General features: G+C 47.2%; 2 protein-coding genes across 2 annotated transcripts in view; both read left to right on the top strand.

Annotated features, from left to right (window-relative positions):
• Nucleotides 1-27,082, top strand: part of LOC143958174 (pulmonary surfactant-associated protein D-like) — a 605,930-nt gene that overhangs the window by 517,487 nt on the left and 61,361 nt on the right. The gene's annotated exons all lie outside the window — the stretch shown is intronic.
• LOC143958154 (uncharacterized) overlaps nt 23,487-27,082 on the top strand; it is a 46,945-nt gene continuing 43,349 nt past the window's right edge. The window contains exon 1 of the mRNA XM_077467613.1: nt 23,487-23,526. The gene's annotated coding sequence lies outside the window, so the exon portion shown is untranslated. The remainder of the gene's footprint in view (nt 23,527-27,082) is intronic.

Raw genomic sequence — 27,082 nt, 5'->3', positions numbered from 1 at the left:
TGGAGTCTAAAATAATTGGTCTCAGAATCCTTCCTATTGGAGCCTTTCTTCACTGAATCAACTAAAAGTTCCTTTCTCTCCATAATTCTTACTTTGACAACCTGTTGAGAAATAAATGCTTTATCATAACCTTGTAAATATGTTTCCTTGTTCTTACAGATAACTTTCTATCAATGATTTACTGATAAATCTATCTCTGATCATGTGTGCCTGCACTAGGTAGGTTTGCTCTTCTATACAATTTCTGAGAAACTGAATAAAGTGGCACTTTGGAATGTTCCCTAGCCACATATGATGAAGGCAACTTCCTCGAGGAATATATGCATTTCTGTCAGAGGGTTTGAAATAACTATTTTCCATATGCTGTTTCCAGCAGAGTTTTATATTCTTGTTATTTGTGTCCATCTTCCTTTTGAAGTCTTCCAAGTCTTCCAAGATTTCCCTGTGTACTTCCCTTATGAACAGGGTATCATTATGTAGCACCTAGCCCACATTTCCAGGGGCCTAGTGATGAACCTCAGAGACAGGGAGGGCTGACATACTTCCTCAGGTTGCAGGTTACTAGGCATAAGGGGAAGATAGAAATTGGGCGGCAGTCACTTTTATGCTTGAACAGAGAGAAGTTTATTTCTCATAACAGGAAAAATGTGGGACCCTCTTAGTCAAAAACAGTAATGATCAGCAGACAGGCAGGCTCCTCAAAAATCAAAAGTGCACATTTTAAAGGCAAATATGCAAGTTATTGTCCTAAAAGGTGTTTGGGGACCCGGGTCCTACCCCAGGGGACATGTATCAATGCAAAAAAGTTTTAAAAACTGATTTTTTGGGAGCAGTGATTTTAATAATGCTTGAAGTGAAAAAATATTCATTTAAATATCATACCTGGGGGATGACTATAGCATGCCTGTAAAGTGGCACACGTTTCCCATGTTTAGAACAGTCCCTGCACAAAATGACATTTCTAAAGGAATAAAAGTCATTTAAAACTGTTTGCGGCTGTAATGTAATGTCAGGTCCCGGCAATATGGATGAAAATTATTGAGAAAAACAGCATGGGTAACCCCCCAGCCCATTACCAGGCTCTTTGGGTATTGTATGGATATTAAGGGGAACCCCGCACCCAAATCAAAAAAAGAAAAGGCAGGGGCCCCTGGGCCCTATATACTTTTTATATACTCTTGTTCTTAAGTTAAATCTGTTTGTAATTTGGAACAGGTACATTTTATAAGTGTAGCTCCAGCCAAAAAAAATCTATTTTTAAGCTTTTTGGATAATATAGGGAAGGGTTAACGCCCCTGTAACATTTGTTTTGCTGCCTGTGCCCCTGTTCAGCAGATTTCACCTCACTTTCTGTCACAATGACAATTGAATTTTGAAAATTTGGGGTTGGTAATAAAACATCAGCGGAAACACCTTTTTACCATATTAACTCTTACAGGAGAGAATTTTCCTTCCTAGGGGTAGATTTCCTCTCACGTCCTGTTGTCTCCCTTCATTTGTAAGTATGAGTTGTTTGTCAGATGTTTGAAAGTAGGGAACTGCCTGTATATACATACTATACAGCCTGCCCTATATACTCTGCAGAAAATTGTGCCTTAGGTGTTGATTGTACCATAACACCGTAAGCCCTCACAGACACTTTTGGTGGGCACTGGAATGGGCCCTGCTGTGAAATATTATATCAAGAATTGTAATTACATGCCCCTGTTGAACAGAGGCAGAAAAATTGGGCCTTTGGTGGTGGTGTGGTGGTGGTGCCACAACACTGTAAGCCCTCACAGTCACTCTTGCTTGGCACTGGAAGGGGTCCTGAGGTGAAATATTATATCAAGAATTATAATTACATGCCCCTGGTGAACAGAGGCAGAAGAATTGGGCCTTTGGTGGTATGGTGGTGGTGCCACAACACTGTAAGCCCTCACAGTCACTCTTGCTTGGCACTGGAAGGGGTCCTGAGGTAAAATATTATATTAAGAATTGTAATTACATGCCCCTGTTGAACAGAGGCAGAAAAATTGGGCCTTTGGTGGTGGTACCACAACACTGTAAGCACTGACAGTTACTTTTGGTGGGTGCAGGAACGGGCCCTGCTGTGAAATATTAGATCAAAAATTGTAATTATATGCCCCTGTTAAACAGGGGCAGAAAAATTGGGCCTCAGGCACTGGTGGTGGTGCCCTGAAACAAAAATGTTCTTGGAAGCTATGAATATGAACATTAAGGAGGTATAGGATAGTCAGCATAACAGGATGGACACTCAGCATAGGCAGTTTTCAAGGGATCTCATATTCATAGTAAAATGAAATGGTTACATCAGCATCAGGTGCTTGGTAGCTGGTGATCCAAGACTGATTCATTTTTAGGAAGGTGAGCCGATCCACTGAGTCTGTGGGCAGGTGCACTCTTACTCTTTGATCACAGTGGATGATGGGACTGTAACATCATAATGGGTGGGGACATCATCCGGCAATGTCCCTATATAAGTCGCCGCGTGCCTGTCGTGGCCAGAGACAGCGACGAGGCAATAGCTCAAGAAGAGAAGAACAGAAGAAGAGAAGAAGAGAAGACAGCGGCAGCGGCGACAGTGGCGACAGTGGCGACAGAAGACCGGGCCACCGGGCCACCACTTGTAAAAGAGCCAGAAGAAGGCACGGAGGCCCAACAAGAAGAACCGAAGAGGGGGACAAGACCCCCGAAGTCGGAAGAAGAGGGCGGCGGCGACGAAGAAGAAAGTCGGGCTCCTCCGCTAGTGAAAGAGCTAGCAAAAGAGCAGAAGATAGCGGAGGAGTCCAGTGAGAAGACCCCCAAAGATGGAAGAAGACCCCTGGAGCTGTGCAATAAACTATTTTAACCCTTGCGTGTTGTGTTTTAAAAAAAAAAAATTCACAGGTGAATGGGTAGGGGTACATTGTACCCCATACTCATTCACATAGGGTGGGTGGCCGGTATCTGGGGGCCTCTTATTAAAGGGGGCTACCGGATTCCGATAAGCCCCCCGCCTGCAGACCCCAACAACCAATGGCCAGGGTTGTCGGGAAGAGGCCGTTGTACTCATCAACATGGGGACGAGGTGCTTTGGGGTGGGGGGGCCGCGCGGTCTTTTAAGTACTGTTGCCAATGGACTGCATGGGAGGTTGACATATGTCTGGTCAAGCATGTGGTGCCCAAGCGGCTGCTGTTTTGGCCACGCTTGATACACTTCATATGTTGCAAACAGCAACGGTGTGATCTGCTGCACACGTATCAAAAAAGGCCCACACCAAAGAACTTTTCAAAATACGCAGGGAGTCAGCAGCGCCCTGCACATACGGAGCTCTGTGGTGTGATGCAGTCGGGTGGCTGCCCTTAAGCTGGCCCCTGGAGGGCATCCTGCCTCGTGAGATGTGCCTTCTCCTCCTCTCTTCTATCAGGCACCCATGTAGAGTCAGTGACCTCATCATCCTCGTCATTGGATCAAACCTGGCAGTATGCTGCAGCTGGGGGAACATGACTGCCAGTTTCTTGTTCTTCTTGGGCACCACCTCTCTCTGGGCTCACGTTACTGCCTTCCTCAACCATCATCGTAGCCTTCAAAACACTGCACATCCTCCTACAGCATGTACCCGACACTGTGGTTGAACAGTTCGGGAGTCTCCCCCGTTCATGATGGTGGAGATAGGGAAGGAGTGACTGATTACATTGAGCTAATGGAATAGGCTGCTTCGGCAGCTGCATTGGCAGGCAAACTACTCTAAGTCTGGGTGACAGAGGATGAGGACAGTTTAGTTATCACTTCCTGATTCCCTTACCGTAGATGGCGGTGCCTCCACCCGAGAGCCGAGGGACAGATCGGTTTGGGATGCCAACATCGCGGACACCCTGTACAGGTATGTGTCTATTAAATTAAATGTCAGCAGCTGCAGTATTTGTAGCTGCTGACTTCTATTTTTTTTCTGCTGGAACTCCGCTTTAAGTTCCTGAAGTCTCTTTGTTTTATCCCCAGATCTTTCATTATATTTGTTACCCGTCCCGGACTCATTCTATCTTATCAATATCTTTTTGTACATGAGGTCTCCAAAACTTCCCCCTGCTGGTTATTCCTCTAGTGATATAAAGATATATATAAAGGAATCAGGTCCTCCTTCCCCCTACTGGTGACACCTCTAGTGATAACTAAAGATCTATATAGGGGAATCAGGACCTCCCTCCTCCTTCTGGTAACTCCTCTAGTAATATAAAGATCTATATAGAGGAATCAGGACCTCCTTCCTCCTGCTGGTAACCCCTCTAGTGATATAAAGGTGTATTTAAAGGAATCAGGACCTCCTTCCTTCTACTGGTGACCCCTCTAGTGATAGAAAGATCTATATAGAGGAATTAGGACCATCTTTCATTGCCTGGTGATGGTCATGCACGCGACCTGTATGCTTTGGCCAATCACAGCACAATGTACTAAGAGAGCCATGACTGGCCAAAGGCAGGGTACCTTTGGCCAATCTTGGCTCAGGGGCCAAGTCCACACCCCACACTATAGGGAGAGGGGAATGGGGCAGAGAGAGGGGAGATAAGGAGGGGGCAGAGAGAGGGGGGCAGGAAGAGGGGTTTTAGGGGGAGAGGGAAAGACAGAGGGGAACAGGGAGAGACAGAGGGGGGCAAAGAAGGGGGAGGGGGGCATACAAAGGAGGGCAGAGGGAGGGGGCATGTAGAGGCAGAGAGGGGGGGAGAGACAGAGCGGTGCAAATAGAGGGGGGTTGGGTGGCATAGAAAGGGGGGCAGAGAGAGAGAGTGAGGGGGATGGGGGGCAGAGAGAGGGGGACAGGGAGAGAGAAGAGCAGAGAGAGGGTCAGGGTCTGGTCAGTGACAGAGTTCAGCTCACTCACTTGGATGGTCCAGGGGGATTCACAGTCAGCGGCTTTAATGTGGCTGCCGGCTGTCCCCCGATGCCCACACACTGACAGCAGGGTTGATCCAGAGGATGCAGCGACAGCAGCTGCCAGAGGACCTTTGTCCCCGCCCATCACCATGACCTATCTGACAGCTATCGCAGCCAGTGGCAGAGCCAAAGGAAGTGCTCCAAATCCCTGTTGGCTCTGTGCTGCAGGTGGTGGGCGGGCCGGCAATGATAAGAAGCCTGCAGTTTCAGTAGCAGCAGAGAAGCTGACCTGAACACTGCAGTTCACAGCACACTCCCATCGGCCCAGTCAGCCCCTGAATTGCTGCCCCTCTCAAATTGTCCCCTCTGTCCCATGGACCGACTGGGGCCCATGGTAGGTCCTGCCCTGCTATACAGGGTACGCAACAATGACATGATCATTTTTCTGAAGTTCTTCTGAGCCCTGCCTATCGTAATGACTTCACAGATACTCCCATCTGATGGATTACAACCCTATTGGACTTTTTCAAAGATAGGAGGAGTCCTAGCCACATCACGCTTAAATACGTCTCCGTATAACCTATTGCTATTCAGCATGTGGACATTCTGCTGTTCTCACTCACTGGCAATCCCAGGCCAAACCTGAATCAAGTCCATAGCTGGTTGTCAAAACATCAAGTTAACAATATTCATAATGGCTCTTATCAGGGTACTGGAGGTGGGTAAATATAATAAAGACAGCATGTCTGCAATTCATTCTTCATAATATGCAGGCTTACCATACATGTATTTTTATACATTGGTGCATTACTATTATTCCCCTAACACCGTAAAAAAAACATACTTTTATTCCTAACATAGATAATTTAACAAAAATTCAGAACTGTATATAAAAAAATACTGTATATGTAAAAACATATACAAAATGGTTAAAATGTAAATCCAAAAACAATCTAAAAACATGACTATGCATTTTCATAACTCTAAAAATCTATAGGACACTTAAAGAGGAAGTAAAGGCAATAAAAAAAAATGCAACCTGCAAGGCAAAGGCATAATGAGCTAGTATGCATAGCATACTAGCTCATTCTGAATAACTCACCTGAGAACGAAACCCCCAAAGCGGTCCTCTGTCTTCATCTTCGCCGCTGCCATGTATCCTAGAGTGACTTCCAGGTCTCGCTGCTCTGGCGCTGTGATTCACCGGAGCCGCGATGACATCACTCTCGGACCATAGACATCGGTGCTTGTCTTTTTCTAAATATCTCCTAAACCGTATAGGTTTAGGAGATATTTCTTGGACCTACAGGTAAACCTTAATCTAGGCTTACCTGTAGGTCAAAGTGGTTTGTAAGGGTTTACAACCACTTTAATGACACAATAAAATGCACTGATGCAGATCCCCATAGAACCTCCTTTTAGATGAACGTAAAAGGTGTTTTTCTACAAAGAATCTTTGAATCAAAAATCCACCATGATGCTCTTTGACTCAATTTCTGAATTCAGTTCCCACCTCTTTGGTGTTTACATACGTTCTCTACTCTCCAAAATTACAGACCACTTGGGGCTTTATTATGATTTGTTTTATGTAATCAGATGCCTAGAGGCGATTCAGTTCGCATTGTGCGCTATATAAGTATTTCATTCATTCATTCAATGCATTGTGTGTGAATGATATAGGGGTAATGATATGGCAATGCCACTCTTTATGTCCCTGCAGTGCTATGTAAAAGCCAAATATGAGCACATCAGTCAGCATTACACTTCTAGCATATTCAGATTTCATGGGAAATATCCAATGTTTGGAAACACAATGCCTTGTGAAACCATTCTTAATATTGGAAATGTGGTCTTTTATTCTTCCATATAACTGTTTAGAAGTTTGGCGCACATATTGTAGCCCACACGGGCATTCTAAAATATAAACCACTACTTCTGTTGAACATGATGAAAAATCCTTCAAAACATAGTGTTTCCCTGTAGCTGTTGCTGTAAACTTTTCTTCTTGCAATGCTGCCCCTGACCTCCTTGCATGCGTAAGACTTTCCACATGCGTAGAAGCCTTACTGTCTGGGGAACCGAAAGGTAAGTTGTTTAGGAGGATCTATTACACTTTCCTCTCTTTTATCTTTCAGTGTTGGTGTCTTACTATATATAAAGTTAGGGTATTATGGTAGGATAGTGACCAAATGTTGATCTTTCCTTAAATTAAATCTTTCTTGTACCATTTTTTTTTTTTATACATTTTTTGTTTCAAAATCCTTCCTATTAGAGCCATTCTTCACTGAATCAACTAAAAGTTCCTTTCTCTCCATAATTCTTACTTTCTCAACCTGTTCAGAAATAAATGCTCTATCTAGTTTTTACAAGTAACTTTCTATCAATGATTTACTGATAAATCTATCACTCATCATGCGTGCCTGCACTAGGTATGTTTGATCTTCTATACAATTTCCGAGGAACTGAATAAACTGTCAATTTGGAATGTTCTCTAGCCACATTCAGAGGGTTTGAAATAACTCAATCTTTTCCATATGTTGTTTCCAGGAGAGTTTTATATTCTTGTTATTTGTGTCCATATTCCTTTTGAAATCTTCCAAGCTTTCCCTGTGTACTTCCCTTATGAACAGGATATCATTATGTAGCACCTAGCCCACATTTCCAGGGACCTAGTGATGAAGGCAGGGAGGGCTGACATACTTTCTCAGGGTTAAGGTCACTAAGCATAGTGGGTGATGTACAAGATAGAAATTGGACGCCAGTCACATTTATGCTTGAACAGAGAGAAGTTTATTTCTCATAACAGGAAAAATGTGGGAGAAAAATGTGTGAGAGAGGGGATAGGGTACAGGACCCCCTTAGTCAAAAACAGTAATAATTAGTAGACAAAAAATAGTGAGTAGGGATGAGCCGAACACCCCCCGGTTCGGTTCGCACCAGAACTTTCGAACGGACCCCACGTTCGTTACAAACGTTAGAACCCCATTGAAGTCTATGGGACTCGAACGTTCGAAATGGAAAGTGCTAATTTTAACGGCTAATATGCAAGATATTGTCCTAAAAAGGGTTTGGGGACCTGACTCCTGCCTCAGGGGACATGGGTCAATGCAAAAAAAAGTTTTAAAAACGGCCGTTTTGGCGGGAGCACTGATTTTAATGACGATTAAAGTGAAAAAAAAAGTGAAATATTCCTTTAAATATGGTGCCTGGGGGGTGTCTGTAGTATGCCTGTGAAGTGCCACGTGTTTCCCGTGTTTAGAACAGTCCCTGCACAAAATGACATTAAACGGAAATAACACCATTTAAAACTGCTTGCGGTTTTAATGTTATATCTGGTTCCTGCAATATGGTTTAAAATCATTGAGAAAAATGGCATGGGTAGCCCTCCCTGCCCATTACCAGCCTATTTGGATCTTGTACGCATATTAAGGGGAACCCTGTACCCATATTAAAAAAAGGAAATGCGTGTGGCCCCCAGGCCCTATATACTCAGAACAGCAGTATACAGGCGGTGCAAACAAGACAGGGACTGTGTAGGTTTGTTGTGTTAAGTTGAATCTGTTTGTAATTTTCAACTGGTACATTTTTAAAGTGTAGCTCCAGTCAAAAAAACTATTTTTAAGCTTTTTGGAAAACATAGGGAATGGTTATCACCCCTGTATAATTTGTTTTCTCGTCCATCTTTTTTCATCTCACTTGCTGCTGTCTGATGTTTGTAAGTTGGATGTTTGAAAGTAGGGGCCTGCCCTATATGCTCTGCAGAAATGACGGAACAAGGTGTTGGTTTTGCCACAACATTGTAAGCCCTCAAAGTGACTCTTGGTGGGCGCTGGAGCGCCCTGCTGTGAACGATTATATCAAGAATTGTAATTACATGCCATTGTTGAACAGTGGTAGAAAAATTGACCTTTGGTGGTTGTGGTGCTGGTGCCACAACACTATAAGTCCTCACCGTTACTCTGGGTGGGCACAGGAAGGGGCCCTCCTGTGAAATATTATATCAAGAATTGTAATTACATGTCCCTGTTAAACAGGGGCAGAAAAATTTGGCCTTAGGCACTGCTGCTGGTGCCACCACACTGCAACCTCTTCCATATACTCTAGTTTTTTTGCTGGAATTAGCCCTGCTGCAAAGCATTGCATCAAAAATTGTACTTAAACGCCCCTGTTAAACAGGGGTAGAAAAATTGGGCCTTAGGCACTGGTGCTGGTGCCCCCACACTGCAACCTCTGCCATATACTCTAGTTTTATTGCAGGAATTAGCCCTGCTGCAGAGCATTGCATCGAAAATTGTACTTAAACGCCCCTGTTAAACAGGGGCAGAAAAATTGGGCTGCTGGCATCACCCAGAACCAAAAATGTTCTTCCAACATATCAGCGGAGGAGGAAGAGGATAGACAATCAACATAACAGGACAGTCACTCAGCATCAGCATAGGCAGTCTTGAAGGGATGTGGTCGGTAACAAAGCCACCAGCAGCACTGAAGGTGCGTTCCGAAAGAACGCTGGATGCAGGACAGGCCAGTAGCTCAATTGCATACTGTGCAAGCTCTGGCCAGTGATCCATCCTCAAGACCCAGTAAGCCAGAGGATTTTCGGTGGGAAAGGTGTCCAAGTCTGACCTTGCCCCTAGGTATTCCTACACCATGTAAATTAGACGCTGGCGATGGGTGCTGGAACCAATCATACCTTGGGGCTGCGGACTAAAAAATAGTCTGAAAGCATCAGTCAGACGGCCACCTTCTCCACCGCTCCTTCTGACCGATGCCTCAGCAACACGTTGTCCAGGACCAGGAGTTTGTAACCTCCCAGTCTCTGGGAACGCGTTGCACAGAGCTTTCTGCAAGGCCTCCCGGAGATGTCTCATCCTCTGCTCCCTCTGCGATGGCAAGATAAGGTCGGCAACCTTACCCTTGTACCGTGGATCAAGGAGAGTGGCCAGCCAGTAATGGTCCCTCTCCTTGATCTGAAGAATACGAGGATCCTTCCGCAGGCTTTGCAGGATCAGGGAGGCCATGCAGCGTAGGTTAGCTGAGGCATTCGGTCCGGAGTCCTCTGGGTCACTAAGGACAACATGATCCGCAGCTACCTCCTCCCAGCCACGTACAAGTCCACGTGTTTCTTGGGACTGTAAATCATCCCTATAAGACTGCTGCTGCTGCTGCTGCTGCTGATGCTGATGCTGAGTGCCAGCCTCCACCTCCATGCTGACACAATCATCCTCCTCCTCATTCCTCCTCCTCATCCTCTTCCTGTGTGATGGGTGGCACAGCAGGAACACTGTCTGGATAAAGGGGGCCTTGAGAGGCAAGGAAGTCCTCCTCTTCCTGCCTCTGTTCTGCCTCAAGTGCCCTGTCCATTATTCCACGCAGCGTATGCTCCAAGAGGTGGACAAGAGGTACAGTGTCACTGATGCATGCACTGTCACTGCTCACCATCCTTGTGGCCTCCTCAAACGGTGACAGGACAGTGCATGCATCCCTGATCATGCCCCACTGGCGTGGTGAGAAAAAACCAAGCTCCCCTGACCCTGTCCTGGTGCCGTAGTCGCACAGGTACTCATTGATGGCCCTCTGCTGCGTGTGCAGCCGCTGCAGCATGGCCAATGTTGAGATCCATCTGGTGGGCATGTCACATATAAGGCAGTTCTTGGGCAGGTTCAACTCCTTTTGGAGCTCAGCCAGCCGAGCACAGGCATTAAATGATCGGCGGAAATGCACACAGACTTTCCTGGCCTGCTTCTGGACATTATATAAGCCGGGGTACCTGCCCAAGAACCGCTGCACCACCAGGTTAAGGACGTGAGCTACACAGGGCACATGGGTCAGTTGTCCCTGTCGGAGGGCGGAGAGGAGGTTGGTGCAATTGTCGCAAACCACCATTCCTGGCTTAAGCTGGCGTGGCGCAACCACCTCTCGGCCTGCCCCTGCAGAGCTGACAAAACATCCGCCCCAGTGTGGCTCCTGTCCCCCAAACAAACCAGCGCAAGCACGGCATGGCATCGTTTTGCCTGCGTACTTGCGTAGCCCCTGGAACGCCTATGGAGCACCGCTGGTTCTGAGGACAGAGCACTGGAAGAGGCCATGGAGGAAGAAGAAGAGGAGGGGGTGGAGGAGAGAGGTGTGTCACAACCAATAGTAGCATTTTGGAGGCGTGGTGGCGGAACAACCTCCAACACTACTGCACCTTGTCCTGCATCCTTCCCAGCAGCCAGAAGAGTGACCCAATGGGCCGTGAAAGACAGGTAACGTCCCTGTCCATGCCTGCTGGACCATGAGTCAGCGGTAATATGCACCTTACCGCTGACCACCCTGTCCAGCGAGGCAAGGACATTGCCTTCCACATGCCGGTAGAGAGCCGGAATCGCCTTCCGTGAGAAAAAGTGGCGTTTGGGGACCTGCCACTGAGGAACCGCACATTGTACAAACTCACGGAAGGGGGCCGAGTCTACCAACTGAAAAGGCAGCAGTTGAAGTGCTAGCAATTTAGCCAAGCTAGCATTCAACCGCTGGGCATGTGGATGGCTGGGAGTAAACTTCTTCCGCCGGTCCAGCAGCTGGGGCAGGGACATTTGCCTGCTATAATCGGACGTGGGTGTACCACTAGCAGAGTTCCCGGAAGCACTTGGCTGTGACACACCTAATTCTACACCTTCATTCCTCTCAGAGCAGGTTTCAGAGAGGACTGAAGGTCTAGTGGGGTTGGAGATGCCAGCTGATGAGGAGCAAGGAGAGGTCCGCTTTGTTCTTTGGTGTGGGTCATTGAGATACGCTTGCCAACGAGCTGCATGGCAGGTCAACATATGTCTGGTCAAGCATGTGGTGCCCAAGCAGCTGATGTTTTGGCCACGTGAGATACGCTTGAGACATATGTTGCAAATAGCAGCGGTGCGATCTGATGCACTCGTCTCAAAAAAGGCCCACACCAAAGAACTTTTAGAATAACGCGCAGAGGAAGCGCTCTGCGCAGGCGGAGCTCTGCGGTGTGATTCAGTCGGTGTGCTGCCCCTAAGCTGGCATCCTGCCTCGTTGGACATGTGCCTCCTCCTCCTCCTCCTCCCTCCTTCCAGGCACCCACGTGGAGTCAGTGCCCTCATCATCCCCTCCCTCTTCATCGCTGTAGCAAACCTAGCAGTATGCTGCAGCTTGTGGAACATGACTGCCAGATTGCTGTCCTTCTTGAGCATCCCCTCTCTCTGCGCTCACGCTACTACCTTCCTCTAGCTGAGTGTCATCATCAGAGCCCACCAAACACTGGGCATCCTCCTGGAGCATGTACCCAACACTGTGCTCAAAGAGTTCAGGAGACTCCTCAGGAGGACGTGGTGGGTCTAGGGAAGGAGTCACTGATGATGACATTGAGAGGAGGGAAGACGATGCGTTGGCAGCTGCTTTGCTACTACCCTGAGACTGGGTGAGAGAGGATGAGGAGGATGAAGAGGGCTTGGTCATCCACTCTACCAAGTCGTTGGCATGTTGCGGTTCAACATGTCCAGCTGCAGAAAAGAAGGACAAGCATGTCCCATGGCCACGTGCTGATGACAATGCACCGCGTCCACGACCAGCACTGTTGTCTCTAGACACAGAGCCTGCTTGCCCTCTTTTATCGGCTCGCGCCTGTCTGCCTCTCCTTGCTGGCCTTCCAGACATGGTAATGGCCTGAAGGGAGTTGGGTAAAACAGTAGTTGGGTAGTTTATATTGTGCTGGAGGCACACAACACCCACTAACTCCTGCAAGATGCCTTTTTTATAGAACAGCAGAGATAAAGGGGTATATACAGATGTATACTGTGCTGTGCTGGAGGCACACACAACTTCCAATAACTCCTGCAGATGGCAATTGGGCTCAAATAGAGAACAGCTATGTAGGTGGATTATAGCGGTATGTACTGGGTACAGAGCACGCAAACAGCACGCACTATCTCCTAACACTACTGACTGCAAGCTCTATTATTAAAGATGGATCACTAGCTATAAAAGGTGAGGTGAATATCATGGTCAGGGCACGCAGACAATAACCAGAAAACAGCAGAGATAAAGGGGTATATACAGATGTATACTGTGCTGTGCTGGAGGCACACACAACTTCCACTAACTCCTGCAGATGGCAATTGGGCTCAAATAGAGAACAGCTATGTAGGTGGATTATAGTGGTATGTACTGGGTACAGAGCACGCAGACAGCACGCACTATCTCCTAACACTACTGACTGCAAGCTCTATTATTAAAGATAGATCACTAGCTATATAGGTGAGGTGAATATAGTGGTGTATACTGCGGTCAGGGCACAGACAATAACCACTACACAACAGCAAGATAGGAAATCAGCCAAAAACGATCGGTGTGTACTGTGTTGAAGGTACACAGAACACCCACTGCTTCGACTCGAACACGAAGCTCATCCCTAATGGTGAGATAAGGTAGACATCAGTACAGGAAAAGAGCCTTTAAGCTGAACCAGCACATCTGTATTTGTAGAATAAGCTGTCTCCTATAGTAACTGAACTTAACTCACAGAAGGTGTAGGAATTCTATGGATGGTATCATCTTGAATTGGGATGAGCCGAACACCCCCCCCCCCCCGGTTCAGTTTGCGGCTGAACATGCGGTGAACAGACCGAAAGTTTGCATGAACATTTGAACACCGTTAAAGTCTATGGGAACCAAACGTGAAAAATCAAAAGTGCACATTTTAAAGGCTAATATGCAAGTTCTTGTCCTAAAAAGTGTTTCGGGACCCGGGTCCTGCCCCAGGGGACATGTATCAATAATAAAAAAAGTTTTAAAAATGGTTGTTTTTAGGGAGCAGTTCTTTTAATAATGCTTAAAGTGAAAAAATAAAAGTGAAATATTCATAAAAGTGGAGCATTGTTTCCCGTGTTTAGAACAGTCCCTGCACAAAATGACATTTCTAAAGGAATGAAAGTAATTTAAAACTGCTTGCGGTTGTAACGTAATGTCAGGTCCTGGCAATATGGATGAAAATTATTGAGAAAAACGGCATGGGTAACCCCCCAGCCCATTACCAGGCTCCTTGGGTCTTGTATGGATATTAAGGGGAACCCCGCACCCAAATTAAAAAAAGGAAAGGCATCGGGCCCCCAGGCCCTATATACTCTGAACAGCAGTATACAGGTGGTCCAAACATTAAAGGGACTGTAGGTTTGTTCTTAAGTTGAATCTGTAATTTGGAAAAGGTACATTTTGTATAGCTCCAGCCAAAAAAAAAAAGCTTTTTGGATAACATAGGGAAGGATTCTCAATCCTGTAAAATACGTTTTTTCTGCCTGTGCCCCTGTTTAGAAGATTTACCCTCACTTTCTGTCCCAATGAAAATTTGGGGTTATTAGGTGTAGCGGTTGACATTTTGGCAAAATGTCATACGCATGTAAATCTAGTTTTGCCTCAGAACAGTAGGGGTTTTGGGAGTTAATTACAGGTTGGCCTTACCATTAGTCTGGCCAGGCTGTGTTTGGAAATTCTGCCTGGTCATGTGAGCGGTGACGCGCACATGACAGGCCAGAACCAGGCCTGGTTGGATGTTTGCGTATCGGCCTTCTCGGAGCCAATCAGTGGGGGCCTGGGAAGGGGTACTTAAGAGGTGTGGGTCACGTGTTGAGGAGAGGAGTTCGTGAGGCCCGTGTGGTCTGTTCTGGTTCCAGGACCGGGTAGCCCCGTGAGGGGTCCCGGTCATGGGGTGTTCGACATCCCACAACATGTTCCTGTTAGAGGCCCCTAGTAGACCTGCCTGGTCTGGGGCAGGGATCTGTCTGTTCCCGAGTCTTGGAACCGGCTGGTCCGAGGCGCAGTAATTGAGGGAGGATTCAAGGTGTCCCGGTGTGCTCTCAGCTTGGAGAGACGCCACAGCTCATGGAAGTGACCGGGGGAGGACTCTTTGGAGGAGGGACGGCAAGTGGCATCCAAAAAAGTGCCTGGTTACTGAGTTGGGAAGGACATTGACGAATCCACGCTTTTCTTTGCTTACCTGGGAGGTGCCAGAGCCTAAAGAACCAGAGTCTATCGCTTGTGCAGCTTTCTCCATGTTCCCTGGTGTTTTGCGCAGCCTTGCCGAGCCTTGTACACTGCTCCGGGTGCCTATGTATCCACTGCTGTACCTCAGAGACTGGAACCATGTCTCACGGTGCCCCCTGATGACACGGTTTCATCGGAAGTACCTTGCGTCACTTCCGCCTGTTGGAACACACAAGCCCCACCCCTACGCCGCACGCTGAGACCGGAAGAGCCACATAGGTCACCGGCATGGCAAGCGTCTCTCATCAGCTGGCCCAGGAATAACCTGAGATACCACAAGTGGCGGTACTGTGCTGTAGGGGGATATGGCAGTAGTCACCTGGGGTCCTGCTCTCTCTGAACTAATGGCAGCAGTGGGGCTAGCATTGCACTCAGGACAGAGGGATACCCAGGCAGAGGAGAGTCAATGCCAGGGGCTCTCCATAAGCTCTCCATAAGCCAGAGACATGGAGCTCCCTTGGTTCCTTAGCGTACTCCTTCCTGTCCGGCAGGAAACACAATAACTGAAGAGGGAGGAGGAGCCCTATGTCTCAGAGGCTGTCCTGGAAGATGAAAAGGAGAAATTATAATTTTAGCAAGGAATGGGGCTTTAAAAAAACACTTGCTCGTTATACGGCAGCAGGTCGGCACAATCCCGCAAACCGTTGTAGCTGTACATCAGTCCCTTTAAGCGGGATAGCAAGCTGCATCGCGGGGGTGCCGATGCTCATGACCGCTGGTCACGATCACCACCGCCTGCAAGCAGTCGCGGGCACGAGAAGCAGAACAGGGACATGTGTGTGTGTGTAAACACACACGTCCCTGTTCTGTTCCGTGAGGAAAGACATTATGAGTTCCTAATAGCTAGGAACCAAGATCTCTAATTTCCTCTAGTTCAGTCCCCTCCCACTACAGTTAGAAACACACTAAGGAACACAGCTTGATGGTCCACTAGTGTTAACCCCTTCCCTGCCAGTGAAATTTTTACAGTAATCAGTGCATTTTTATAGCACTGATCGCTGTATAAATAGTGCCAAAAATGTGTCAAAAGAGTCCGATGTGTCCGCCATAATGTTGCAGTCCCGATACAAATTGCAGATCGCCGCTTTTACTAGTTAAAATAATAATAATAATGCTATAAATCTATCCCCTATTTTGTAGACGCTATACCATTTGCGCAAACCAATCAATATACGGTTATTGAGATTTTTATTACCAAAAACATGTAGAAGAATACATATTGGCCTAAATGAAGGAAAAAAATCACTTTAAAAAAAAAAAATTTGGATATTTATTATAGCAAAAAGTACAAAATATTATGTTTTTTTCAGAATTGTCGCACTTTTTTGTTTACAGCACAAATTATAAAAATCTCAGAGACAATCAAATACCACCAAAAGAAAGCTCTATTTGTGGGAAAAAAAGTACATCAATTTTGTTTGGGTACACTGTGGCACGACCGCGCAATTGTCAGTTAAATTGGCACAGTGCCAAATCGCAAAAAATGGCCCGGTCATTGGGCAGCCAATTCTTCCAGGGGGTTAAGTGGTTAAACGGTTTAGCTACTGGACTAAAAATGTATCTCCTATTGGTCATTTCACATATTATTATTATACAGGATTTATATAGTGCCAACAGTTTACGTAGTGCTTTACAACTTGATGGTAGACAGTATAAATACAATACACTTTAATACAGTAGGAATCAGAGGGCCCTGCTCCTTAGAGCTTACAATCTAAAGCCGCGTACACACGGGCGGACTGTATGGCCAACTTAGTCCGTCAGACAATCCGACGGACGGTCCGTCCTACTTTCGAATGAACGGACTTGACCACACACGGATGCACAAACAGTCCGTCGAAAGTTTGCACGATGACGTGTACAGCACGTACGACGGGACTAGAAATAGGAAGTCCAATACACAGCAATGCAACCTTTCGCCGTGTAAATCCTTTCTGAGCATGCGCCATACTTAGTCCGTCGAACTAGCCTACTCATGAGCGGATTGTCCGCTGAAACCAAAGTACGACGGACAATATTACGGAAATTCCGAAATACTTAGTCCGCCAGACTGCACGCTGAAAAAGTCCGCTGAAGCCCACACACGAGCGGACTGTCCGCTGAAATGTGTTTCGACGGACTAAGTTGGCCAGACAGTCCGCCCGTGTGTACGCGGCTTAAGAGGGAAGGTCAAAAGATACAAGAGGTAATAAGTGTGGGTGATGTGCTGATTGAGAAGATAAATGTACAGTTGGATTCAAAGCTTTGCAGTGACATTGGTTAGGAAGGGGCGTATCTTGGTGGTTGAGGCCACAAATTTTAGATAGCAATAGGATGTGGGGTGGAAAGGTTTGTTTGGAGTCCAGGATTACACCTAGGACCTTGGCGTGTGTGGGGGGGGGGGGGGGGATAGGTTGATAGTTGAGCCGTTGGTATTGACAGAGAAATCAAGGGAAGCAGCACCTGAGGGAGGAAATATCATGAGCTCGGTTTTGGATAGGTTGAGTTTGAGGAAGTGATGTGACATCTAGGCTGATATGTCTGCTAGTAAGTTGGTAATGCGTGAGGAGACGGAGATGGAGAGAGCTGGGGTGGAGAGATAGATTTGGGTGTCATCAGCGTAGAGATGATATTTAAAGCCGTGGGAGGCAATCAACTGATGCAAGGAGGTGGTGTATATTGAGAAAAGGAGAGGTCCAAGAACAGAACCTGGGGGGGACCCCAACGGAGAAAGGAAGAGGAGAGGAGGAAGTAGAGTTGTAGGTGACACTGGAGGAGCGGTGGGATAGGTAGGATGAGAACCAGCGAAGAGTACAGTCACGGAGACCAAAGGAGTAGAGTTTGTTAAGGAGGGGGTGGTCCACTGTGTCAAAGACAGCAGAGAGATCCAGGATAAGTAGTACAGAATAGTGTCCACTGCTTTTAGCCATTAGTAGGTCATTTGAGAGTTTAAGGAGAGCAGTTTCTGTGGAGTATTGAGGGCGAAATCTAGACTGAAGGAGATCAAGAAGTTTATTCATGTTCAGATTAATGAGTTGCAGACCAGTCTTTCAAGAAGTTTGGAGGAGAAGGCGAATAAGGAGATCGGACGTAATTTGTTAAGATTGGTGGGGTCCAGTGAGGGCTTTTTAAGTATGGTGGAGACTAGCGCATGCTTTAGAGAGTTTGGGAAGATGCCACAAGAGAGGGAGAGGTTGAAAATGTGAGTTAGAGAGTATAGAATTGAGTCAGAGGGTGAGCGTAGCATTTGCGAGGGAGTAGGATCCAGGGGGCAGGTGGTTAGATGAGTGTTAGATAAAAGTTTAGCAACCTCATTAATAGTAGCAGGGTTGAACGAGGGAATTAATGATTGTATCTGTGGACATGGGTTGTTGCATGGGGGAGGTTTTTGCGCATTGGAGATCTCCTCATGAATTGTATCAATCTTAGTTTTGAAGTGATTGAGCAGTGAGTGAGTTGGTGGGTGGAGGCAGTGGAGGACAGAGTAGAGTTTTGAAGGTAGAGAAGAGTTGATGTGGAGTGGATGAGAAGGTGTTAATAAGTGTGATAAAGAAGGTCTGTTTGGCAGTGCGAAGGCAGGAATAGTATTTTAGGAGGGCAAATTTATATTGTGTGAAGTCTTCCTAAAACTTATGCTGCGTACACACAATCAAACAATCCGGTGGAAAAGTCCGGCGGACTCAAGTCAAATCCCCCCGTGTGTGGGCTCCGGCGGACTTTTTTACCCAAAAGTCCGGTGGACTAAGAAAGTAGTTTTGCACCAAAGTATGTCCGTCGGACAATACGGCCGTGTGTGTGCTAGTCCGCTATACTTTTGAAATGAACGGACTTTCCCGCGCACAGAGAAAAGTCCGTTCATTTTGAGCGCGGCTCCAGGCAGCCGGGAACCAATGAAGGAAGTGCCGCTGGCCCAGTCACCTGGTATGGAGTTAAAGGGGAAGACCCCCTAGGTCCATATCAGGGGGGCTTCCCCTTTAACTGGGTTGCGTGCTCGGCTAAGGGTCTGATATGGACCCCCTAGGTCCATATCAGACCCTTATCCGAGCACGCAATCCAGCCGGTCAGGAAAGGGGGTGGGGAGGAGCGAGCGCCCCCCCCCCCCCCCTGAGCCACGCGCCCCCCCACCCCAAAGCACCTTGTCCCCATGTTGATGAGGACAAGGGCTTATCTGAATCCTTGAGCCCCCTTTAATAAGGGGGCCCCCGGATCCCAGCACCCCACCCTATGTGAATGAGTATGGGGTACAATGTACCCCTACCCATTCACCTGTGAAAAAAATGTAAAAAAAACACAACACACAAGGGTTAAAATAGTTTATTGCACAGCTCCGGGGGTCTTCTTCCGTCTTTGGGGGTCTTCTCGCCGGACTCCTCCGCTATCTTCTGCTCTTTTGCTAGCTCTCTTACTAGTGGAGGAGCCCGGCTTTCTTCTTTGTCGCCGCCCTCTTCTTCCAATTTCAGGGATCTTGTCCCCCTCTTCGGGGGTCTTGTCCCCCTCTTCGGTTTTTCTTGCCGGGCCTTCGCGCCTTCTTCTAGCTCTTTTACAAGCGGTGGCCCGGTCTTCTATCACCCCCGCCTTCTGTTCTTCTCTTCTTCTGTTCTTCTGTTCTTCTCTTCTTGAGCTGTTGCCTCGTCGCTGTCTCTGGCCACAATGACAGGCACGCGGCGTGCGGTGACTTATATAGGGACAACGCCGGATGATGTCCCAGCCCATTATGATGTTGATGTCACAGTCCCAGAGGATGCTCGCTTATCCCATTTCCTGACCGGCCGGGTTGCCTGCTCGGATAAGGGTCTGATATGGACCTGGGGGGGGGTAACCCAGCTACGTTTTCTGAGACTTCTGGTGTCATCTGTTTGCCAGGGTTGTAGCAGTCGGGGTCTAATTCTGCATGTAGTGAGGGGGCAAGCTTGTCTAGGGAGGAAGACAGTGAGCTGTTGTAGATGAAAGTGGTTAGGTTGGGGCAGGACAGGGGTGAGATTTTTTCATAGATCAGTAGCAGAGTAGATAAGAGAAGGTTTGAGGTGGTGAAGGTTTCTACGTGTAGCTGTTAGGCAGTTGGAGGGAGAGGAGGTGGAAGACAGGGAGAGAGCAAAACTAATAAGGTGGTGATCAGAGAGTGGGAGAGGATTGTTGGAAAGTTTGCACAGAGTGCACAGATAGGAGAAGACAAGGTCAAGGGTGTTGCTATTAGAGTGAATAGGAGCCTGTATCCATTGCTTCAGGTCAATCGATGAGGTTAGACTGAGAAGTTTAGAAGTAATAGTAGGGTTAGTGTTAACGGGGATGCTGAAGTCACTGGGAATAATTGTAGGGATTTCAGAAGAGAGAAAGTAGGGTAGCCAGGCAGAGTCAAGTCATCAAGGAAGGCTGATACTGGTCCAGGGGGCCGGTAGATGACAGCAATTGTTAGAGAAATAGGAGAGAATAAACAAATGCAATTCGTCTCAAGAGAGGAGAATGTCAGAGAAGGAGGGTGGGTGAAGTACCTGATAGGTGCTACATGGGGCTAGAAGGATTCCCACTCCACCTCCCTTCCGTCCACTTAGTCTGGGGGAGTGAGTTCAGAGAAGGCCACCATGGAAGAGAGAAGCAGAAGTAGTATCTGATTCATGAAGCCAGGTTTCAGTAATGGCAAGTAGGTTAAAGGAATTTGTGATAAAGATGTTGTGGATGGCGGTGAGTTTGTTACAGACAGAGCGTGCATTCCAAAGGGCACAGGAAAAGAGGGGGCTGGTTTTGGAAAGAAGAGGAATAGAGACCAAGTTATGTTGTGGCTGCTGTCAGAGGGTGTAGGGGGATGGGAGCATTGGGCAAAGACATATGATGGTGGCTCTGGGTTTGGGGATATGTCACCAGAGGTTAGGAGAAGCAGGAGGGTGAGGGAGGTAATGTGGGAATGTGATTTATATGAAGGGGCATGTCTCAGAGTACTGGAGGTTTTATCAGTATATGGATGTAGAATGAGCAAGAGTTGGCAGGAGCAATAGTAGGGAGAGGGCAGAAGGCAGGGTGATATGTATATGCAGGGGGGTGGAGAAGAGGGGTGAAGGTAAAAGAGTTTGAGGAGGGAGTGTCAGAAGCAGTGGTAGAGAGCACATGTTACAGAGTAGAAGGAGAGACAGGGTCACCTGCGGTCTGTTAGGTGCTTTTCAGTGCAGTTTGCTACATTTGTTTGCTTTGTGCAATCGCTGAAGTGCAGAGATTGAAGTGCATATCACTTAGCCCTTGTATATACGGTCGGAGATTCCAACAACCAAATCCGTTGGAGTTATTCCGACGGATTAATTCTGGACCAGGTCCGGAAGTAATGTTGCATACACACGGTCGGATTAAGTTGTCTGAAAATCCGATTGTACATAACGTGATGATGTTATTTCGTTACAACAGGATTACATTCAGGCTAGTAGCCAATAGCTTTGGTCTAGGAATTTGATCTGAGCATGTGTGGCACTTTGTCCATCGGAGTAGGATACACATGATCGGAGTATGTCCCATCGGAGCATTTTGTCGGAAAATATTTCCGGCAAGTTGGAAAAGTTGGTCCGACAGATATTCTGACGGAAACAGTCCGATGCAAATCACATACAGTCCGATAGGAAACATTCCGACGGAATCTCCGACCGCGTGTACCCCAGAGAGATGATCATCCATCGCTGGATAGCAAGAGTGGATTAGCACCGCTGGAATCTTTTTTTTATTTTTTTATTTTTAATAAAGGAATTTTTCAAAAGTGCGTTTGTCTTTTTTAACCATTTTTTACACTTTCTTTGTGACATGGTCAGGGTACTTTTGTACCCCCTTACCATTTCAAACAGGGGGGGCCGAGATCTGGGGGTCCCCTTGTTAAAGGGGGCTTCCAGATTCTGATAAGCCCCCCCGCCCGCAGACCCCCACAACCACCGACCAGGGTTGTGGGGATGAGGCCCTTGTCCCCATCAACATGGGGACATGGTGCTTTGAGGGGTCACAGACCCCCAAAGCATCCTCCCAATGTTGAGGGCATGTGGCCTGGTATGGTTCAGGAGGGGGGGCGCTCTCTTGTCCCCCCCCCCTCTTTTCCTGTGGCCTGCCAGGTTGCGTGCTCGGATAAAGGATCTGGTATGGATATTTAAGGGGACCCCCACATCAATTTCTTTTTTTATTTGATGCAGGATTCACCTTAAAATCCATACCAGACCTCAAGCCTATACTTCACTGAGAGCTGATACTGGTGGATCAAAGACAACTATACCGGAGGTAGTTATAAGTGTGCCACATTACCATAACCATTTCAATACTTATTCTGCACTGTTCTTGTTTACCAAACCCCTTTTTGATTACAATTATTTCAACACAATAGCTAGCAAAAGAATAAAGAATAAAGACTACATCTTCATTGCAAGGCCTTGCATTCATTTCAAATAGAAAGAACTGTCTTATAAAGTAAGGGGGAGCTCCCTAGCTAGTGTGTTGTACTGTGTTGCTGGTTTTAAAATTTTGTGTTTAATACGGCGTGCTGGGAGTGGGAAAGGTGCCCAGAGTAAGGCATTGTCCCTCTGGGCATAGGTCCCACTTGGAGACGTTTGTGCATCTAAGCATTCTTTACATGTAAAAAAAACAGTTGTGAATATCTACTGTGCTGCGGCACTACGTTTGTGTGACAGTGCAGTTAATGTAATTATTGCTTTTCTACTAGTTCCAGTAAAATTACATTCTGGTAAACTACAATTAGTGTGAAGCATTGTACCTTCTCCCACAGGCAAAGTAGTAGACTGGATACCCAGGTACAGGTAAAGGTAAAGGTACATTGTTGTTGTATTGTATATGCAGGGTCATCCTCTGTTATTATTTTCACACCATACGGTACCACAGCTGTGTCAAGGGGATGGAGCCAAGTTACTGGGGATGTAAAATCAGAGTACAGGCCCAACAAAAACCAGCAACTCCTTCGGGGGTCAGTGCTACATATATATATATATAATGTATCCTGTGTCCACCCAGTTTCAGATTTGCTGATGGGCGGCACAGTGGTGTAGTGGTTAGCATTCTCACCTAGCAGTAAGAAGGTCACTGGTTCAAATTCCAACCACGACACTACCTGCCTGGAGTTTGCATGTTCTCCCTGTGCCTGCGTGGGTTTACTCCGGTTTCCTCCCACAATCCAAAGACATGCAGGTAGGTTAATTGGCTTCTGTCCAAAAAAAAAATAATAATTGGCCCTAGTATATGAATAGGGACCTTGGATTGTGGGCTCCTTGAGGATAGGGATGTGGGTGTAGCAATGTACAGGGAAAGGGACAATTGTAGACACTCACTCAGGTTGAACTGGATGGACTGGTGTCTTTATTCAACCTAACTATGAAACTATTTACTAGACTTACTATATAAATGTCATAAATCAATGTAAGGAGCAGAAAAATGTTCACTTTCATTGTACTCAAACATTTTTCAGGAGAAGGGTGTGATCTTTATTACACAGTTAGTCTACAGTAAATATCATTCAGGTGAATTAATAAAATTTCTTTAGAAATACTGATTTACATATTTCTAGTATGTTGTTAATTTAGATTATGCATGTAGGCCAGCATCTTATCAGTATATATAGAAGCATGTTGGAGCTTTTGCACTACACCTGATTCAGATTTCTACGTGCAAGTCGGTGAATAGAATTACACTTTCAGGTACTATTTGAATTATATTTATATGATGGTGGAGGGGTGATTGGTCCTGGGGGGGTCTGTGCTGATGTTGGGGGGGTTTGCCCTGGGGGTCTGTGCTGATGTTGGGGGGAGTTTCTCCTGGGGGGGCTGTGCTGATGGTGTGGTTTTTCCAGGGGAAATATACTGATGGGGGAGCTATATACCCTGATCTGTGAGGCTGAGCTGTATACCCTGATCTGTGAGGCTGAGCTGTATACCCTGATCTATGAGGCTGAGCTGTATACCCTGATCTGTGAGGCTGAGCTGTATACCCTGATCTGTGAGGCTGAGCTGTATACCCTGATCTGTGAGGCTGAGCTGTATACCCTGATCTGTGAGGCTGAGCTGTGTACCCTGATCTGTGAGGCTGAGCTGTATACTCCTAACACTATTGGTGGAAGCAACTGGAATACAGGGGACAGAGTTGGTGGATTCTCTAAGGGGTGGGGCTTATGAGAAGTAGGAAGGGTCAAAAGGACGGGGTCTGGCGCCCCCCATACTAAAACTTCACCAGCCACCACTGGTAAGGAGCATTCTTCCCACTGATGACTATTGTAAGGAGCATTTTTCCCACTGATCACCCGAAAGACCCCTTTCACACTGAAGCAGTTTTCAGGCATTTTAGTGCTGGAAATAGCACCTGTAAAGTGCTTGAAAACTACCTCCCATCCATTGCAACAGGTGCTTTCACACCTGGGCGGTGCGCTTGCGGGACATTAGAAAAAGTTCTTCACGCAGCATCTTTGAAACTGCAATGAATGGGCAGTGCTTCCATAATGCGTGAAAAGCATTTCGGAAATACCGCAACACAGGAAAAAGCAGCGTAACAGCCCCATTTAAACAGCGGTAAAGCACCACTAAAACAAGCAATTTTTTACCGCGAACAAACGAGCGGCTCAGTGTAAAAGGGCATTCTTCATGCTGATCACAATAGGGATGAGCTTCGAGTTCGAGTCAAACTCATGTTTGACTCAAGCATTGCCTGTTCGCCGAACACCGAACAATTTGGGGTGTTCGTGGCAAATTCGAAAAGCCACGGAACACCGTGTAAATGTCTATGGGAGAAATCTAAAGTGCTAATTTTAAAGGATTATATGCATGGTATTGTCATAAAAACTGTTGGGGACCTGGGTCCTGCCCCAGGGGACATGTATCAATGCAATTTTTTTTTTTAAAAACGGTTGTTTTTTCGGGAGCAGTGATTTTATAAAATGCTTAAATGCAACAATAAAAGTGTAATATTCCTTTAAATTTCATACCTAGGGGGTGTGTATAGTATACCTGTAAAGGGGTTGCACGTTTCCCGTGCTTAGAACTCTCCCTGCAGAAAGTGTCATTTGTGGGGGTCTGCGGATGGGGGGCTTATCGGAATCCGGAAGCCCCCTTTAACATGGGGACCCCCAGATCCCACCCCCCCATGTTTGAAATGGTAAGGGGTACATTCTACCCCTACCATTTCACAAAGAAAGTGTAAAGAATTGTAAAAAAAAAACAGACACCGTTGGGATAAGTCCTTTATTAAAAAATAAAAAAAAATATTCCAGCAGTTGTAATCCACTCTCGGTATCCTACAATGGGTGATCATCTCTCTGGGGTCCAGTGATGGATGATCTATCCTCTCCAGGTCCAGGGTCCAACAATGATGTCCAGCGCAGCGCATCCTGTCTCCACCGGAGACACCACGGGAATCCCGGCAGCCTGACAGGTCTCTGAGCTGAGGACGGAGCCACCCGTCACATGACCCCATTATCCCTCTGACGCAACGGAAACCTGTATTACATCAGAGGGGGCGAGGTCACCCACACGTCACTGGGGAAGCCCAGGTTTCCCCTTGCATCAGAGGGGGAGGGGGTCACGTGAAGGGTGGCCCTGTCCTCAGCTAATAGACCTGTCAGGCTGCCGGGATTCCTGCGGTGTCTCCGGTGGAGACAGGATGCGCTGCTCTGGACATCATCGTTGGACCCTGAACCTGGAGAGGAGAGATCATCCATCGCTGAACCCCGGAGAAGAGATCACCCATCGCAGTATACCAAGAGTGGATTACCACCGCTGGAATCTTTTTTTTCTTTTTTTATTTTTAATAAAGGACTTATCGCAATGGTGTCTGTTTTTTTTAAAAATATTTTACACTTTCTTTGTGAAATGGTAGGGGTGCAATGTACCTGTTACCATTTCAAACAGGGGGAGGGGCCTGAATCTTGGGGTCCCCTTGTTAAAGGGGGCTTCCAGATTCCAATAAGCCCCCCTCCCGCAGACCCCCACAGCCACTGGGCAAGGGTTGTGTCGATGAGGCCCTTGGCTACCCCGAGAGCACCCTCCCAATGTTGAGGGCATGTGGCCTGGTACGGTTCAGGAGGGGGGCACGCTCTTGCCCCCTCTTTTTCTGTGGCCTGCCAGGTTGCATGCTCGGTATTCATTTTTGGGGTGAACCTTGTGCCATTTTTTTATTTAGCGTGGAGTTCCCTGATTGTACCAGGCAAATTTCCCTGCCCCAGCTGTTGAACCGCCGAAAGAAGTTTGCTCTTAGCCATCCACATGCCCAGCGGTTGAATGCTAGCTTGGCTAAATTGCTAGCACTTCAACTGCTGCCTTTTCAGTTGGTAGAATCTGCCCCTTTCCGTGAGTTTGTGGAATGTGCGGTTCCTTAGTGGCAGATTCCCAAATGCCACGGAAGGCGATTCCGGCTCTCTACCGACATATGGAAGGCAATGTCTTGGCCTCGTTGGACAGGGCGGTCAGTGGTAAGGTGCATATTACCCCTGACTCATGGTCCAGCAGGCATGGACAGGGACGTTACCTATCTTTCACGGCCCACTGGGTGACTTTGCTGGCAGCTGGGAAGGATGCAGGACAGGGTGCAGTAGTGTTGGAGGTTGTTCCACCACCACGCCTCCAAAATGCTACTAGTGATGATTCTGACACACCTCTCTTCTCCAGCCCTTCCTCTTCTTCTTCCTCCATGGCCTCTTTCTGTGCTGATTTGTCCTCAGAACCAGCGGTGCTCTGTAGGCTTTCAAGGGGCTACGCAAGTACGCAGGCAAAAAGATGCCATGCAGTGCTTGAGCTAGTGTGCTTGGGGGACAGGAGCCACACTGGGGCAGAGATTCTGTCAGCTCTGCAGGGGCAGGCTCAGTGGTGGTTGACGCCATGCCAGCTTAAGCCAGGAATGGTGGTTTGCGACAATGGCACCAACCTCCTCTCTGCCCTCCGACAGGGACACTTCACACATGTTCCCTGTTTGTCTCACATCCTTAACCTGGTGGTGCAGTGGCTCTTGGGCAGGTACTCTGGCTTACAGGATGTCCTGAGGCAGGCCAGGAAAGTCTGTGTGCATTTTCGCCGGTCATATAATGCCAGTGCTCAGCTGGCTAACCTCCAAAAGGAATTTAACCTGCCCAAGAACCACCTAATCTGTGAAATGCCCAGGAGGTGGAACTCAACGTTGGCCATGCTGCAGCGGCTGCACACGCAGCAGAGGGCCATCAGTGAGTACCTGTGCGACTATGGCAACAGGACAGGGTCAAGGGAGCTTGTTTTT

Source organism: Lithobates pipiens, unplaced genomic scaffold (genome assembly GCF_037356315.1).
Source record: "Lithobates pipiens isolate NorthernLeopardFrog02 unplaced genomic scaffold, aLitPip1_a1.2 Scaffold_59, whole genome shotgun sequence".
Taxonomy (NCBI): Eukaryota; Metazoa; Chordata; class Amphibia; order Anura; family Ranidae; genus Lithobates; species Lithobates pipiens.
Note: the sequence above shows the minus strand (reverse complement) of the source record. Positions and strands in the feature narration are given on the sequence as shown.